The 19693-nt window shown below is 37.0% G+C and overlaps 2 long non-coding RNA genes across 2 annotated transcripts in view; one reads left to right on the top strand and one right to left on the bottom strand.

The window, feature by feature from the left end:
- The window catches only part of LOC119084589, a 29035-nt gene extending 15257 nt beyond the window's left edge, over positions 1 to 13778 (bottom strand). The window contains exon 1 of the long non-coding RNA XR_005089095.1: positions 13637 to 13778. This is a non-coding gene — a long non-coding RNA (uncharacterized LOC119084589). The remainder of the gene's footprint in view (positions 1 to 13636) is intronic.
- Positions 4925 to 19412, top strand: LOC119084587. Its single transcript, XR_005089093.1, has 3 exons — positions 4925 to 4938; positions 9889 to 9894; positions 19208 to 19412. It is a non-coding gene; the product is annotated as an uncharacterized LOC119084587 (long non-coding RNA).
- Positions 19413 to 19693: the final 281 nt, after the last annotated feature.

Here is a 19693-nt window from a genome sequence, read left to right as displayed (position 1 = left end):
TAAGAAAAATGGCTTGAAATGGTGCTGAATTGTTAGACTATAGTGGACCTGCTTAGGCTGAAAAAAAGGGCTTAATCGTGCATCTTAGAAAATCGTTGTAACGATGATTGTAGATTGTTCCGTATCGATTCCTTATTCTAAATTGATGTGGGCCAAGACGGCAGCTCAATGGTTCTCTGGTGAGCGGCCGTTATATTTCTATGATTTTTCATTCGTAAACGAGAAGAGATATCAATTCACTTCCAAAGGATAAGTTATAGAGAAAAGTCTAAATTTTTAGCCCCGTACGAAGTACAAAGGGGCTTATAGGATTACGATGCCGTGTGTAATTGATGGAATTCGAAGCAGACGGTAAGGGCAAAGTGTTTGCCTATGTTCATAGATGACGAATCTGCAATAAAAATTTTGTCTGTCCGTCTGTCCGTCTGTTACGTCGATATCTTGAGTAAATCAAATCCGATTTCAAAATTTTTTTTTCCCCTGAAAGATAGTGAGGCTAAGTTTGAAGATGGGCATATTCGGGTCGGCCCTTCGTGAGTTAGGGCCACCTAAGTGATTTAAGGTCTTTTGGTGTTATGGCAAATTAAACGATGGAAATGTAAATGACACGGCAAATGATAGGTATTGTCAATACCAATCCAGGATTTTTTTTTTTTAATCGGGTGAGTGGACCGTGAGTTAGGGCCTTAGAAGTGAAATGCTGCTAGGGCCCTATGTGTATTTTACTTAGAACTCGAGTAAATTTCATTCGTTTTTCGTAATTTTTGTTTGATTTGGAAGGTAATCGAATGCCGAATAGAATGTTGTTGAAAAAAAATTAAATTTGGGTCCTTGGACTAAGGCCACTACTAGGGCCCTATGTGTATTTTACAAATAACTCGAGCAAATTTCATCCGTTTTTCGTAATTTTTGTTTCATTTGGGAGGTAATCAAAGGCCGAATAGAATGTAGTTGAAAAAAAAATTAAATTTGGGTCCTCGGACTGAGGCCGATACTAGGCCCTTCAGAAGAATAAAATTTTAGGGCGATTTGAAATTTTTGTTTCATTTGAAAGGAACGTCGTACGGGGCTTCGTAATTGCGCTATGCGCAATTTCTAAGATGTACAAATTACATAATAATTTTACTTTAACTACATTAACCGGCGCAATAGGTTTACGGTCAAAGTATGGTGACAGACGCACTAGGGTCACGTACGCAATAGATATACGGGTTTGTACGGGGCTCAGTCGCAGCAAACGCTCCGACTGTTCTGATGGCTCGTTTTTGGTCGAATTTATTTTTTGACATTTGAATTCAAAATGGCGGAAAAAATTATAGAGAATTTAAAAGAGCTATGTTTTCGTTTTTTATTTATTGAGATCGGGCAGCTTGATCTTGATGTAAAAATACATCGAAATTATTATTTCCCTTCTGGACTTTTGGGATTGTTGAGTTCTAGAATTTTGAGGTTTCTTAGGATATCGTTTGAACTTACAGGATTGTTAAGATGACTGACAATAATCCTGAATATCCAGATGATGTACCATAATGGTTAAATTTTAGGATCTGACCAGTTCTATAATCCAAAAAGTTCAGAAGAAACCCAGAAAAACTTGACAAATCCTTCAAACTGACAGCATGGCATACCATGTAAAGTGGTGGAATTTTAGGAATTGACATTCATCGCTTTTATGAAACAAGCCTAAGATAGTTAAAGTAAAAACTTGGGATCTACACTACTGGCAGAGAAATGATAAGTTGGTATGCCTGCGGCGATATAAAGGAGCATGTGAGTGAATGACAGTTGTATGCATTTATATCACATTCTCTCCCATAGGAGCCACCTGTCATTCACATGTTGCTTCTATTTCGTCTATTTCGACTACTGAGGAAAAGTTATGAAGAACACGAGTTATTTGCAGCGTAATTGCACCGTGGATGTATTCTTTAAACGGGGAAATATTTTTGTAACGGGTGAAGATATTTTTGACACGTCAACAGTTCAACGAGGTAAGACAAGTTGGAAATTGCATTTCGATGGTGTTGTTGGTGACCAAAGCTTAACGAGGGCCACAAGTCATCCGAGAAAATGCAATTTAATTTTTTGGCGTAGTTTCACAACAAAGTCTTCCGAAGTTTCAACGGAGTGGAGAAAATCAGTATATTTTCTCACCTGTGTTATGACAATTTTTTTTAAACGAGTAAAAGCAGTTTTGGTGAAAACATTTTTCATATGTGCGGGGTGATTAGCCTTATTTTCAAGACTCAAAAATTTTCAGTCAAAATGTCATAAGAAAATGATGTTTTGTTGACGCTTCGTCTGATGACAATTCGGGTGGAAAAATGTCTATTTTCTCCCCTCTTGTTTCGACAGGCGAAAGAATATATTTTTTATTCACCGAACTGTCAGCTTTGTTTTGAAATATTTTCATTTCGTGGAGAAAAGCGGTTAATCAAACCTCTCATGAAAAATGTTGTGTTCACCTCTAGAAGAAATTAGGAAATACCAACTCGAACTATTCGGGGCCCTGGCACTGCCCTGACCGCAAAGCTTCGAAACTTGCAATTTCCTGTTTTGTTTTCTCGGTAAACAAATAACTAAGGTTATTATAGTAATCTCGAGTGAAGCCGGTGGTACTGCACCAGTTACAAAATGAAATTAAATTTGATTATTGTAAAAATTAGGTCAAGTGTTAGCGCATTTAAGACGATTGCCATGTAACTAACACGGCAGTGTTTATACTTCCATTACTAACTCGCGTGTATTAATTAAACGAAACACTATTACAGAACACTCATATTAATTTCCCTAAGACAGACAGTATTTTCATAATCATTTTCCCATATTATTTTATATATTACACAGCATCACTCCGTAATGCCAATCAACTGTATATTATATGATGGTATATACGGTAACTATACACACTTCTACACACATTTTATAGAATCGTATTCTATAAGCTGCTGGAAACCCTTGATTTTAACAACAAAACTAAACTTTTCAGAACATTTCTCATGGGGAGTAGAATATCACATCATATCACCTGTTTTTCAAAGTGTAGACACATCTATTATGTTCGGGCATGAAATGCTGTTGGCAACCTTTTATATAAAATGAATGGTTGTGTGGTTTGGGTGACAGTTTGTTATGTTGGAACGGATGAGAGTTTGTCTTGTCATGCAATATGTATTTTGTTGAAAGTCCCTCTTTCACGAAGTGATTATATGTGTTGCCAGTTGCCACCATGGAGCTCTAAATGTTTCCATCAGAATGTATGTGCAATTTGGTGGAAACATTTCTTTCTTTTTAATGTTTTGTTTGGAAGTCTTTAAGCTTTTACGTTGGCTGTGTATATGGGTGTGATAAGACAAGAAGGATCATATAATAAATGCGGTACCGGAGAGGACTGTGCGGTGGAAAATGTTTTCCAACCGAATTTTCATGGGGACTTTTGCGTTCGACAAAGAGTGTAACACTTTATATAACATCAGTCATACGTAAATCTCCACCTGTCATAAAACAAGCTATCGATCCAAGCCCATTTTAAATTACTTTTGGACACGATGTATTCCAGACACATCTTTGATTTAAAAACGGATTATAGCACCAGACATTTTCGGACGTGATAACAATAATCTGAAAAAGCTGTGAATGTTTTTAAGTACTTTAATATCCTCTCCAGTCGCTCGTATGCCAGTGCATACCAGAAGTGCGGGGAAAGTCTATGAATGTGAGAAGGTTTTTAAGGTTAGACTTGAAAAACGTCAAGTGGGTGGAGGCAATAGCAACCTAACCTTGAACCTAACTACATTTGTTAAGGTGGTAAGAATGCAACGAAGCCTTTGTACTTTACATGTAAAATTATAGATTAGTCAACGGTGAATGATTAAACACACAAAGGGATAAGGTGGTATTTTGACAGCGTTAAAACGAAGTTTGTTTGCTAGAGAGGGTATTGGTGGAGTTCAGAAATGTTGAATTAGATATTCAGGGACTATTTTTGGGAAACCATTTTCTTGAGTTTTCTAACAATTTCATTTTGGCAAAATTAAGGAAAACGTGAGAAAATCTAGGAAAACGTTTTCCCGAAATAAGGCCTTGCGGGTGTACAGATATATGTTCCGCTAGATAGTATCATCTACAATTAGTCAGTCTTGCACAAATCGTCCAAAGTCATCGCATCAATAAAGATCATCCGTAAAATAAGGGAAGAACCGACGTTACTGTGATATCTTACGAAGCGAATTTCATGCAAACACTTGTATCAATAAACATGATGCTAAGCCGTGTCTGTGAAAGGGTAATATTTGAACTAGAATTATCGACACAACAGACGTGCAATGCATGCACCGCATTACACACCCATGTTGTTTTCATTTCTGGTTCATAATTTCTTACTGCGAACATTATCAAATGTACAAGGAAAGCTCAAGTTTAGTCGACATAAATTTCATTTCGTTCGACACACACACATACAACACTGTACGACGATGTATTTTACAGCTGTGCATCGCGGTGGAAGTTTTGCATTCCATTAAATTGAACACGACAGTATTATTTCTGTCCTATGTTACAAGAACATAATCCGTATTGAACGTGCTTCCACGATAATACGTTTTCAGTATATATTCGATCCACATATAAAATCGAATGCAAGACAAGCTATCTGGGAAATTGTATATTTTCTTTGCTTGTTGCTGACAACTGTGCAGAAGTCTTGATATGGTGACGCAAAATCTCGATTTAACATTCGGAATTGCAAAGTCAAAACGTAAAGTTTTCGATTTTGTGGTTTTTCTTTGTTGGTCGACGTGCTTTTAAGTCGTTGAAATTGACAAAATTAAACGCTTCATCTATTGCATCGACTTCGTACACACAATAAATGTTGCAATAAGAAAATTCATAAATCACACTTTCTCACAGGGGTGTAACTTAGAACAATTTTTGATTTTTGTACCAGCCCTGTGGAATGTCGTTCAAAAACATCGAATCGTTTTTTAATTTTCTGAATGTTATAGTTTTCGGCAACAACGACTTTCTGTTATAGTAACTTTTAATTGTCTTCGGCAATTGCCTAACATCGATGGTATTTTACGACAATTTTTATGGTAAAGTGGTACACCCGTGCACTTTCTGCTTCATACTTTATATATACCAAAGCGCATTCAATCTGTAAAACTGATACTCAATCAGTTGAAAGTTTTCTCTCTTCGAATTCGATGCATAAAACGTGCAGCCAAGCGGGCATAGAAAGTTTTGGTTGCGGCTTTATCAACGAAACATAGCCTATTTTAGGTAATTTCTTAAAGAATTTTCGGGAATTTTAGAGAATTTCGAGAATTTTCGGGAATTTCGAGAATTTTCGGGAATTTTAGAGAATTTTCGGGAATTTCGAGAATTTCATTGCAAGTAAAATATACCTTCGCTCAACAATTCGTTGATTTTAATTTCCGATTTAAGTATACTGATAACAATTCTAGAATAAGCAACTAAAAAAGATATCGACATTAGGAAGTGAAAAAAATTAAAATTGATTTTCGGACTTTGTTTCACAGTTTTCTTTGCCGGTGCTTCTTCGAAGACACCTTTAAACCACTCAGAGGCGTATTACCCTATGGGAAATTCGGTACCGTGCCCATTGCGCTGGAAAAAATATGCGCTGAGCTCGGTCACTGAATGGACAATTATTGTCTGAAGAGAAATTTTAATCTATCATAAAAACTATGTAGAGTTTGCGAATTAACTTTACATTGCCTAATCTCGTAAAAAATACGTACCAAATTTTTTAGTTTGATGAGTGCAAGAGTCCATGAGTTAAAAGGGAAAATTTCAATTCGCGCGTCAGGGTATTAAAACCTAATATTTACAAAAAGAAATTGTTTTGATAGGAAACATGAATGGTGAAGTCTAAAATGAAACATTTAGAACTACAGACCTTACTTTGAGGGCTGAGCTGATCTTCATTTGTTTGCGCTATCCTATTACTTTCAATAACGTAAATCATGTAGAAAAAGAAAGCTGATCACTTGAAAATAATGCCACAGCGCAGCAAGAAGTGAAAAATAAAAAGCTCGAATATTGAATTAGAGGGATTCTTTTTAAAAACAGCCTACCGAAATCGGACGCATTTTCCAGTGGACTTTGAAAACGGTTTTGGCTTCTAGGGTCGAATACCTTTCTAGGCACATATAAAAAAGTCGACTGGAAAATGCGTCCGATTTCGGTAGGCTGTTTTTCAAAAGAATCCCTCTTAGCGTAAAAACCAATGCAGGATAAATCACCCAGGTACGGTCTAATGTCACCTCGGAGGAAATAACGATTTTCAAAACGGATTTTAACGCTTATTTTTATCTTGACAAAAATAATGAGTGCGTTCAGTATAAATCGACAGATTTTGAAGAATCTGCCATAACCCGTATGTACATTCATTGGTAAAAACTACGAACTGTGAACTAAAATTTTTACTTTTACCTCATACATGTCAGTTCTATTAAGGTTCTGAAATAACAGGTAAGACACCTCTGAGTTGATCACGAAGGCGGTGACACCAATATCGGAAAATCGAAAAATCTTAAAAATAGCTCTTTGTCCCTTGAAATATGTAAAGCCACACCATAGAGGTCGACTACCACACTTTGAAGAACAATAAAATCGAAACGCAGCGAGTTTCTAGTGTTTTAATAATTTTTAAGAATTTCGGGAATTTTCAAGAATTTTCGAGAATTTCAGAGAATTTTCGGGAATTTCGAGAATTTTCGGGAATTTCTAGAATTTTCGAGAATTTCAAGAATTTTCGGGAATTTAATTCCTAAAATAGGCTATGCAACGAAATTATAATTTTCTCTCTTGGATTGATTCTCGTTTTTTTTTTTGTAAAGAGTTGCGGTGTTCAAACGCGTGTTAATAACGTTTTTCATCCACTCAATGCGGGGAGAAGATGGCGTTTTGTTGACGCTCTGTCTTATGATAGTTCAGATGAGAAAATGTCTATTTACATGCTACATGCGTCGAAAACCGTACTTTTCATGTTTCAAGCACTACTTTCGACGCTCTCAGCATGTAAAATCCATTACATAACTCGGGATAAAAATGAAAAGTCTAGTTTTTGTGTGTTTATTGACCTCGGCTTCGCCTCGGATCAACAAAATTCACACGAAAACTCAACTTTTCATCCCTAGTCATGTAAAATACTATTTCTCACCTCTTGTTGCTCTCAAGAGCTGAACACGAGTTTTTTCATGCTTCTGTTTTCCCTAGGGTCGAAAGTGACTTCTTACACACCTAGGGAAAACAAGCAAATTGGTTTAGGATGCAAAAGCATGTAAAATCCCTTACATAACTCGGGATAAAAATGAAAAGTCTCGTTTTCGTGTCACACGAAGACCGAAAACTCTACTTTTCAACTTTTTGATTTGTAGCCCGACTATTTTACTTGCCCTGCGAAAATGAAAATTATCGCAAGTGTCAACGTGCTGCAAGTAACGAATTATTTCTCGTTCCAACTGTCACTTTGTATTGATTTTGACAATGGTGAAATAAATTGATGTTTCGTGGACATAACAACTCCAAGATGAGAAATTGTGTGTTCACCTCGGGGAGAAATAGGAGATTCCAACTCGAGAGAATTGCGACCCTCGCTTTCGCTCTTGTTGTAATTTACCATTTTCTTCCAGTCCCTCTGTGTAGTTTTTCAGAAACTGCGGCGAAATGTCATCAGGGCCACTACCCTTCGACGTGTCTGTAGATTCAAGAGATTTCAAAATAGCACATTCCTGTATGCTCAGCCTGTGTGAACACCCATCCTGACTATCCACAAGTGAAGTATCAGAGTCGTCAGGGTCATCAGCACGGTAAACGCTTTCGAAGAAATCGGCGAAGTAACTGCAGATCACATCAGAATCAGATGAGCTCCGCGTTCCTGAAGACATGATTGCTGGATAGTCAGAGGAGTTCTTCTTAGACTTGACATACTGCCAAAACTTCGACTTATTTGACACAAGATCATTCTGTGTCTTCTCAAGATATCCAAGAAACGCATTCTCGTGTGCTGTTTCGAATTCTTTGCGCACCGCAAAAAACTTCAATTTATCAGATTGAAGACCACTCTGCTTGTACTGAATGTGAGCTTGTTACGCTGATTCTCTAAAGATCTAACTCTCTTACCACGGAGCATTTTCATCGGAATGTTACGCTTGTAAGGAACGAAAGTTCTCAATCCAGATAGGATGACGTCATAGAAGGCGGTAACTTCGTCATTAACATTATCCGAGTAGCACAACGTACTATTCCAAGCAACAGAACACAAGTACCGATTAAGACCAGTAAAGTTTGCATTTGGCATAGTTGATGGGATCGACAGTTAGGCGGCGTTTTCCATGGTAATTCTATATTCATCATAGGGTTGGTCGAATCTACATTTTATTTTATTTTAAAATTTCTGACCCACGGTTGCATTCAGGATGGTCCAGAGAATCTTTTGTGTAAGAAACTTTTTTTTTAAATATCTTTTTCCAGTGCCCCTCAATAGCGACTTTAATTTTCTGTGTAGTAGAGTGAGGTTGACATGCATTAGATTTAGGTGTAACCATTACTATATTTACTATAGTTAGTAACTGAAAATGTAGCTTTGAAATGACACTAACATATAGGATATGAGGTCGCCATTCGGGCATTTTATCTTCCGACAAAAGATTTCGACTTCACTTGCGGCTTAATAAAATTGAGAAATCACGACATATAATGTCGTGTTAGGTAAGAGAGGACAGGTAAGTTTTTAGACCCGTACGAAGTACTGGGGTCTTATGCGTTTACGCATACATCCGTAACACGTCGAATTGGACTCCCTGAGTAAGGGGAAACCTATTGTGGTTGTCTAGAGATGCCAAATCAGTGAAAAAAAAATGTCCGTCTGTCCGTCTGCACGATAACTTGAGTAAAACGCATCCGATTTTGAAAATTCTTTTTTTTCCCGTTTGGTAATGTCAAAAGACAGGCTAAGTTCGAAGATGAGTGATTTTGGATCGACCCCTCCCGAGCTGTGGCCCAATAAGTGCTTTACGGTTTTTCGAAGATATCTCCGGACATTTAAACGTTAAACTTGTAACTGATACGTCAAATAAAAGGTATTTACAATACCGATCGACAAAAAAAAAGTTTATGGAAATCGGATGACCGACTCGTGAGTTAGACCCCTTGGTGTGAAACAGGCACAGGGCGGCAAGCAGTTTTTGCTTGTAGGTCGGCCACATTTGAACATATTTCGTTCGTTTTAGCTTTATTAGATAGGTATTGACCATCAGGGAAAAAAAAGTTTTTGAAATTATGTTCTCCGGAGTGTGAGCTAGGTCTCTTGGAGTGAGCTCTTATCTGGCTACTCGGCCGTACAGTGAACGTGGAGTATTTTGTCAATATCTCGAGTAAATTTTGACCGAATTTCATGAATTTTTTTTTGTTTGAAAGGTATTAACGAATGTAAAGCGTCGGTACTATTTCCGGTTTCCTAACAAAATGGCTGCCGGCGGCCATATTGGATTTTATTAAAAGTGATATAAAGTGGGAAAAATGATGCTTAGAGAGTTTCTGTTAACATGGAAATAATTTGTTATGTGGTGTGGGGTATTTCAGGCATTCCATATATGGACATCTATATATACCTATATTCATCTATATTGAGCTATATACAGGCATATAGAGCTATATAATAGCATATTCATCTGTGAAATGTTTATTTATAGGAAAATATAGGTAAATATAGCGGTATATAGCTGTTTAAACAGGAATTTATGAAAGTTGACTTCGTACGGGGCTGTCTATATTGCCTCCGGCAATTTAATTGTATATGATAACAAGGCAAAGAGTGGATAATGTAAGTGATTTTAAAGGGCGAATAGCTTTTCAGTAGAGAATGAAGTAAAAGAAATGAAGAGTTTCACAGTAAAGGCTTTTGATACGAATAGGTGTTTCGTACGGGTCGGCGTTAGCTATGTTTTGAAATCACTTCTCGGGTGATCGCTTCTTTCAGGATCAGTCCAGTCAACGCTAAATTGCTCTAGCATCTTCGACCAAGGCATTTTCTTAGTTCACATCGACACATATGTATGGTTGTTTAAACTGGAAATGCACCAGCCAGCCAAAGCGAACATTAAATCTTTGAAACGAGCAACAGATTTCAATTTAGAAAACTTTTAATTTATGAACTTTCGCAAATAGGAAAGTCCAAAAATCCGAATATTACTTGCGGCTGACCAGCCTCTAATACCTTAAATATATAAATGTCTAACATTAAAAGCTCCTTTTTCACGCATTTTACCCAACACTAGGTTTCGCCATCCGGACATATACGATATACAATACGTATAGGATACACAAACAACACATGACATACACCATACGTATATATATAACGGATATTGAATATTTTCTTGTGCACACAGAAAAGTTCTGCATGAAACTTTATCTTATCCCACATAGAAAATATAGACATGCCACCTCTCATAACAACCCATCATCTGTACATTCGTTGCCGTGAATGTTGTGAATGTAAGTTATATGTGCGATGCTTAAACGTTGAAAGTTCAAACATAGAACGTTAATACAAGCGAACAGAGAAATGCCATATAGCATTGTAGGACATGGGCACCTTCCTATATTCCTTTCGTCTAACTGTATAAAAGGCATATGTACGGTTGGAAAACGTACGGGTATATAATAACAAAACCAAACCATATATTGTACGGTGGAAGGCGAAAACACATTTTGCCACCAGTTTTATGTTGGTTCTATCACGCTATAAGTAACATCAATGTGTATAACACACAGACGTGAACTCTGGTAAAGCACACTGAGAGTTGTGCCTCGCGCCACAAGATTATACTTGTTCGGTGCTAGCGACTGTGGTAGGAAAAATAGGTGGGTGTGAAAGGAAACGGCTTTTATGGTTTGAGCTTTTGGGATACCAAAGAACATCACATTGAGATATATATATAGATATACGCTTTCCACATGATGTATGCGAATAGATAGATATATAAATGGCAGTATAGCACACAGTCGAACTTATGGTTTTCGTTGTTATATGTGAAAAGGGATAAGTGTCTATTTTTCGTTTCTGCACATTTGGATGGGTGAAAAACTGTCCATAAATATATATTCTTATACGTTTTGTGTTCATTTTTTTTTTGCTTCTTCTTTTTTTTTGGGTTGAAGGACATGTATCGTGCTCGGTGGAGCTGTTGTGTTCTCATATATGAGGGTTTTTTTTTGATAAGTTATGCTTGTACATAATGTATAGATGGTGTGGCTACTGGGAGAAGAGTAGAGAAGAAGAAAAAATACCAAAAATAAAAGCGAAAAATAAATGTTAGGGTCGAGCTGTTTAAAGATTATTTTAGAGAATATTATACGAGTGGAAGAAATTGTTGGCGTTTTTAGACCCGTATGAAGTACTGGGGTCTTATAGGTTTATGCATACGTTTGTAACACGTCGAATTGGACTCCCTGAGTAAGGGGAAACCTATTGTGGTTGTCCAGAGATGCCAAATCAGCAAGAAAAAAAATGTCCGTCTGTCCGTCCGTCCGTCCGTCTGTCTGTCTGCACGATAACTTGAGTAAAACGCATCCGATTTTGAAAAATCTTTTTTTCCCCGTTTGGTAATGTCAAAAGACAGGCTAAGTTCGAAGATGAGTGATTTTGGATCGACCCCTCCTGAGCTGGGGCCCAATAAGTGCTTTACGGTTTTTCGAAGATATCTCCGGACATTTAAACGCTATACTCGTAAATGATACATCAAATGAAAGATATTTACAATACCGATCGACAAAAAAAAAGTTTATGGAAATCGGATGACCGACTCATGAGTTAGACCCCTTGGTGTGAAACAGGCACACGGCGGCAAGCAGTTTTTGCTTGTAGGTTGGCCAAATTTGAACATATTTCGTCCGTTTTAGCTTTTTTAGATAGGTATTGACCATACCAATCAGGGAAAAAGTTTATGAAATTATGTTCTCCGGAGCGTGAGCTAGGTCTCTTGAAGTGAGCTCTTATCTGGCTACTCGGAAGTACAGTGAACGTGGTGTATTTTGACAATATCTCGAGTAAATTTTGACCGAATTTCATGAATTTTTTTTTGTTTGAAAGGTATTAACGAATGTAAAGCGTCGGTACTATTTCCGGTCTACTAACAAAATGGCTGCCGGCGGCCATATTGGATTTTAGTAAAAGTGATATAAAGTGGGAAAAATGATGCTTAGAGAGTTTCTGTTAACATGGAAATAATGTGTTATGTGTGTGGAGTGTTTCAGGCATTCCATATATGGACATCTATATATATCTATATACAGCTATATATACCTATGTACAGCTATATTGAGCTATATACAGGCATATTCCTCTGTGAAATGTTTATTTACAGTGAAATATAGGTAAATATAGCGGTATATAGCTGTTTAAATAGGAATTTATGAAATTTGTCTTCGTACGGGGCTGTCTATATTGCCTCCGGCAATTTATTTGTATATGCTAACAAGGCAAAGAGTGGATAATGTAAGTGATTTTAAAGGGAGAATAGTTTTTCAGCAGAGAAGAAAATGAAGTAAGAGAAATGAAGAGTTTCACATTAAAGGCTTTTGATACGAATAGGTGTTTCGTACGGGTCGGCGTTAGCTATGTTTTTTTTTTCGTCCGCATAAACGAAACGTATATCTAGCGAACAAAAACGGATTTTCGCCTTGTTAGGGGGATTTTTTTGTTGAACATTTTCCCGTGTATTCGCTTCGTAGGAGTAAATACATCTTTTTTGTGGTTGAGTTATTTATCAAAAGAAAAGGTTTCTGGGAGGGAAAAAAATGCGGATACTGTTAAACATATCAATAGGACTGTTGGTAAAAATGATATGACCACTACCAGATATTGGTTAGATGGTCTCATTTTTCCTAGAATCAAATGCAAAGAGCTATTTCCGCTTCTATCCATTTCATTTATCTTATTTTGATGTATTCGTGCAACAGTCAGTATAGTGAACGACAATACATTTTTAAGGTCAATGGAAATGCTTGCTAAAAGCATCTCCATTGGTTGGGTTAAATGCTCTATTGCTCTAAAATTATGAAGAAGACATAGGTTTCTTCCATTGTACAATAAAAACGAATTTTGACAGACCGAAAACACCCGACCATCATCCACAGAAGCAAACATAACCGCAACTTAAACAAATAGATCATTGTCAATGTCGTTTGAGATGTCAAATGAGCTGTCATTTTCACAAAGCTAACCAAAATGTTACAAAAATTTATATGGAGCTGTCATTGTTTGAGGTTAGCTTTGTGAAATTGACAACTCATTTGACACTATTTTGAGAGAAGAACAGTTATTTGACACTGATCTATTTGTTCGTTAAAACTTCAAAGTGAGGGCGTGTTGGCTTCTCTGTGGATGACGATTGACGTTTTGAACGACCTTGGAAGAAGCCTATTACGCTTGGAGTACAGTGGACGTCAGTGAAATTTAGGCACGAATTTGTTTCAGCTGTTTTTTAGCAGGCCACACATTCAAACGAACTGGTTCATACGTAGGTATACAGTTTCACCACCGTCACAAACGTTCGTGTAAATTATTCTGGATGTTGTATTGCTTCGGACACACCGATCGTTAGACTAATTTTTGAAATTGAAGAGTGCAAAGTATGAGAAATCAAATTGAAATTTGGAAATAAAATTTTTGTTGCACGCGCCCTAATGAGATTCGAACCCGAGACCTCTTGTGTATGAAGCAAGCGGTCAACGATCTGAACCACCGGACTGAAATGTAAATATTTCATAAGCACTTTTGTTTGTATGAGTGGACCAGCCTAAATTTCACTGACGTCTACCGTTATACTGCAATAACAAAGAGCTAATATAGCCTAACGATAAATTTTTATTGACTCACTTCACCCGTTCCAGTGTATGCTCGCGTAATTTCCGCTCGGAAAAAATAAAAAGTTTCAATTTATATGAGTTTTTGCTATAATTGAAACTTTTTATTTTTCCCAAGCGGGAAATTACGCGCGCAAATACTGGGACATGTGCTATTTGCTATCGGTAATAATAGACGCCAATAGATACCAATGACGCCAGTAGACACCAATGACGCCAGTAGACACCAATGACGCCAGTAGACACCAGTAGTGCAAGGAGTAAAGAGGGAGCAGCTAGAATGCTCTTTCTTCATGAATTAACTTAACTAAGCCGACAGATGAAGACACACTAAGTGACATATTTTTGGCCAAGACATTCCTTAAATCATTTTCCTTCTATAAAGCCATGATGGCTGATTTTTGTGCCTTGGTCAGAGTGATCTCGCTTCTGAATAAAATTTGAATCAATAAGGGATGTGACACCCCTCTAACTAAGGGTGTTTTCGTAAAGCTCCTCAAAAGTGGATGCTTTCGCACTAATTTATTTCACCGGAAACGTACACACATTTAAACTAAAGCGTTTCCGGTAAAACGTAATTTTTAAGATTACCGCCGTCATTTTATTTCTACTGGGTCATCACTTTTGAACCTCACATCCCACCAAACGACAATATAGATCATTTTCACTCCGCAACGTAACCCCACTTAATTTTTCGTCAAGTAATCCTTAACCTCAATTAATTGACGTTAACTGCGTTCAATTTACTAAAACCTAATATGAAAATCGTTCGTTCAATTCATTCGATATTTTTCGACATGTCTGACAGCTGGGATCGTGTCTGACGTTTACAAGGTCGTGAAAATGATGTATTGTTGTTTGTTTACATGATTGGCCATAATAAATTTCTCAGCATTTTGGTCGCTTTGACGAATATTTTAATGCAACCGCTAAGCGAACTGTTAAAAAACACAAGAAGCACATTTCCGCACAAAATCTGTATTAAATCACATCGAAATCACCGAAATTATTTCCATTTTCACACGCGACACTAAGTTTTTGTGTTGGTAATTTGACGTTTCAAAAACAATACTCATGTTACGATACGATTAACGACTTTGACGACAATTTTCTTCGTTAAAACACATTTGACTAAGTTCGTGATTTGGGTGTGAGATTGAGTAAGTGCTATTTTCATAGATTTTCTTTTTGTAAAATCTTTTAAATGAGACAATATTTTAAGAGTGACGGATATACGAGTTTCTTATTTTTCGTGTTTCTGCTGATATGTGACAAGAAATCACGAAAAAAATCGATCCGTCCTTCCCTTATTGTCAAAAAGTTCCCTATATGAAACCTTTTAGTCGGGGTTCTTATGTCAATCTGCGCGCTAGGCGTTTCCCGAGTTTTTCAGTTATAGCATGCGATTGGGCTTGAAAAGTCATGAAACATATGTCTTTTTCAAAAATACTCATTTTTCATACATTTTTTAACATAAGACCCCAGACTATTTAGCGACAGTCCTGAGATAGAGGTGACCATTTCGTGGTAAAAGAAAACTCACAAGTATATTTTGAGCAACAACCTTCGGTAACTGTTAACTTGTCGAAAAGACTGTTACCTAATCAATTTGGTCAAAAACCCACGGGTGAGTTACAGGAAAATGAGAAAACGAACCGAAAATACTCCACGTGTTATGGATCGTTTTCGCGAGGGCATATTGGTATGTAATGGCCAACTTTCGCATGGGAAAGGTCGTAAAATTTCTTGCGACACGCGTATTAATTGCATACTGTGTATATGCGTGCATTCAAGGTCCAGGTAGCTCAATCGGTAGAGCATAGGACTCATACCCAAGAGGACCCGGGTTCGACTCCCGGTGCAAAAATGCTTGCCTGGTTTTATTCTAATCACTTGGTGATTAAGCACTCGCTATTAGTTATCTAATGGCTGTACGACCGTAACAAAGTCGCAAATTTTAAAGAAATCCAATATTCGATTTCTTCGCAACAATCACGCCATATTGCCATAATGTCAATGACACAATTCATCACAATATACAACAGACTGTAGGATAAGCGCCATCTATGATCGACTAGTCGCTCATTGGGAAAATGCATGAGTCATTAGTGATGGTTGTGGTCTTCGCATACTACTCGTGGCTCAGAGAATTCACAACGTATGGGACGTTTACACGGTCGATTTGTGAGCTATCTGAGTCCGAAGAGATATGATGAAAAATCACTATTCATATGATCAAGTGACTTGTGCAATAGCACAACAGGCCCACTAGAGGCTTAGGTGCTAGGCTAACCCCCTTCCCATCTAATCCAATCCAATCCAATCCATATGCGTGCATAATCCACTCTGATAAGACTCATAGACAAATTATCAGGCTGATATTTCGTGCGATAAAATGTGTGCCCAACATCAGTCTGTATAAGATAAACATTTTGTACAATTTTACACCTATAGACGTACGCGTTGACGCTTTTTATTGTTCAATTTGCCCACTTAATTGAGAGGGCAAACACACACCAATAAACATTTCGTATTTCACGTTGGGACCACATATTTTACGTAATTTTGTTCGAAATTTCCTCCCGAGGTATAATTACTCTTACCTGATAATAGACTTTTTTGACCGCTATCTCACGGCCGACCGACTCAATTTTTGGTCTATCGATCCACTGACCATTATCTATCCTTAACTCAATAAACTAATGACTAATTGCCACCTACTTGTGTTAGAATAATTTGCAAGCCTATATCAAATCGGAAATTATTGCAACAATAACTTGTTCGTTCCAATTAGAACAAATATTCGTAACAGCTTCCTACCCATCTGATTACTGATATATATATCTATAACATGTGTGCGGTGCACGAGTGTGCCTTTCAACGATGGATAACGAGCCAAGATAGCATTTGAAATATGATTACAAGCGAAACAAATTGATGTGTCTTTCGTGATAATTACCATAAGATTAACTGTGCGTACGCTATTTACACACATCCATAGATATACAACCAATTACATTTACCGAGACGAAGCCATAATGCAATTGATCTAATGATTGTGTTCGATCAATTAATACAAATAATTTTCGCTTTGTCCGAACGTATATAGATATGGTGGGTACATAGCTGGTAGATGGTACCATTTATAATCCCTCACAGTATATATATATCCGTACGTAACATGCGGACCGCTACTTGTACATACAATAAACTTTGCCAGCATATATATATACGAATAGTATGGTATACCCTCTACACATGAACATGTCAAACAAAATCTATCTGCAATCTGACCATACAAAGAATGGAAAATATAGCTGCAAAAATATGTGTGTATATCAATCTATAACAACACGTTTTCTATCCACTCTGAAATCCAAATCCTTATTCATCCCGTGTAGGTACTAGGTACTGTAGGTATAGGTGAAGGTTTTGCAGATGAATATACATAGATATACCCGTCGTGTATAGGATACCATTTTATATATAAACACTTTCAACCGAAAATACGTATAACCATTTTCTAACAGTACTGTGAAGTATCGTCAAAATACATATAGATCAGACCATTTTCCTCTCACACTATAAATTTCATCCCAACGTACAGTATTTTCTGCCTGCCTGCCAGCCAGCCGGTTGCTGCTAAAAACCTCACACCACCATTTCTTGCCCGTTGGCACTTGAATTTCTACTGCTGCTGTTCTCTGAACCCTATACATTTAAGTCTCATCCCATTAAGTACGTTCATGCCATAGCAAATATTTCTAAACCACACACCACCAGAGAGAGAGAGAGAGTGTCTCGGTCTATATCTATACGATAATATGTAACTGGATGAAGGGATATTGTGTTTACACATTGAATGTGGCTGCAAGGAATTTCCAGCCAGAGCACTTATTTTCTCCTTTCATTTTGTTTTATTTCACATTTTGTTTTCGACAAAACTTTGGCCCCGGACTCTGGGTGTCGTCGTTTTATATATATATATGTTGGACATCAACATCACATTAGAAAATCGGAATTATTGTTGATAAGCTTCGGTGTGCTTCTCAAGTGGGAGTGAATATTTTATAGCAGGTAACGTTAGGTATAAACATCGGCAGATTACTTTTAAAACGTCCGACCGAATTAAAATGTTTCGATGAGCCTTATACGAATGTTACGTGACATTACGTTGAGTTATATCCATAGTGTTGACCGTACTACTATACTAATATGTCTATAGTTGACCGGTTGACTGCCGCAACATTTTTATTTTACAATATTATGTGGAGATAACGTCAAAATATCCCCCCATGAAATTGTCATCGTTTTTTTTAAATAATTCGTGAGCCAAAGTGCAGCTTTAAAAAGCATTCGCATTTTCATGTATACCTCTCTGTTTAAACGTATACACATAAAGAATAACGCAAAAAATAACGTTGACAGTACTGGCACCCCTTGGATTGTCGACAGTGAGCGTGCCATACACAGCAGCGCGTGCTAAAGTTTTGTTATGTAGTTCGTTCACAGAGCTATTATAATGCTTTCGGAATGTATATTCAAACGTATAATTCATAGATATTATATACAAAGTGGGTAACAAATTCACATTTTTTTCTCGTTCGGAAAAATTTTGTGAAAAGGAAGACAAGGAAAGGGGAGCTTCTTGTGTTTTTATTTTGAAGATATCATCTTCGGTTTTTTTTTTGAGGATGGAATATATGTTGTCAAGTTTCGTAAAAATGATATATATACATGCCGGCGGGAGGGTATATAAATATTCTCCGGATCGTCTTCATTTATGTTTTAGACGACGTTCGGATGGTATAATTAGTCACTTGAATGGAGCGATTTAGTTGTTTGTAAAATATGTTTCAATGGAAAACATTTTGTTTCACATGTTGAACCTGATGGGCTGTGTGCGTATAGCAGCCGATTGTAGACTGCATAGAGAACGTTTTCGAATTGTATAGCGAAAGTAATATTTCATTAAGGAATCAGAAATGAAAGTAGAGTTTCTGCGTCTTCCTTTTCGTAAAATTTTTCCTTGAAAACAGATTGGGTCAGACTCTGTTTGTTAAAAAAAATAATCTTATTTGATATCAACGATACCTTTAGCCTAGAGGTCTAATACATTTTTCGACGATTGGTTCGCTGAAAGCTGCGGGAAAGTGTGCAAAAAATAACACTTAGTTATCTAAAATATCGGCCGCTCACATAGAGAATGCTGAAAATTTGATTTGAATTTGAAGTGTTGAATGCAGAGAAATGATAAGTTGATATGCCTGTGGCGAGATGGAAGAAATCTGAGGTTAAAAATTGTAGAAAGAATCTGATGTTAAAAATTGTGTACGGTATGGGTATAAGGCTTACTATCGGGTCAGGTCAACCTGAAAATTTCAGGTCAGGTCAATTAAAATCATGACCTGAAATGACCTGAAACCTGAATTTGACCTGATAACTTGACCTGAATATTATCAGGTTGACATGATATTTTTCAAGTTTTTTCTGAATTAGTTTAGTTAACATAAAATTGAAACGGAAAGTGGTATATTTTACATTTTTCATTGGTCAGTAAGTAACTTTTAGGGCTGAAAGCTCAAAATAAAAATTTAAAATAGGTATTCAAAGTGTCGATACTAAACCCAATAAAGATTGTGTGACTTTTCTGGTTGTTTTGCGTTCCGAACAACTAATTCAGAGCCTTAATTCGTGAAACAAATTATGTTATCGTTCCTTAAGTTCACTTTCTATAACAGAAAAATTGGTTAGAGAACTGCCCCGGAAAGGTTGAATATTGTGGGCTCAAGACCCA

Source organism: Bradysia coprophila, unplaced genomic scaffold, assembly GCF_014529535.1.
Source record: "Bradysia coprophila strain Holo2 unplaced genomic scaffold, BU_Bcop_v1 contig_87, whole genome shotgun sequence".
Lineage (NCBI taxonomy): Eukaryota > Metazoa > Arthropoda > Insecta > Diptera > Sciaridae > Bradysia > Bradysia coprophila.
Note: the sequence above shows the minus strand (reverse complement) of the source record. Positions and strands in the feature narration are given on the sequence as shown.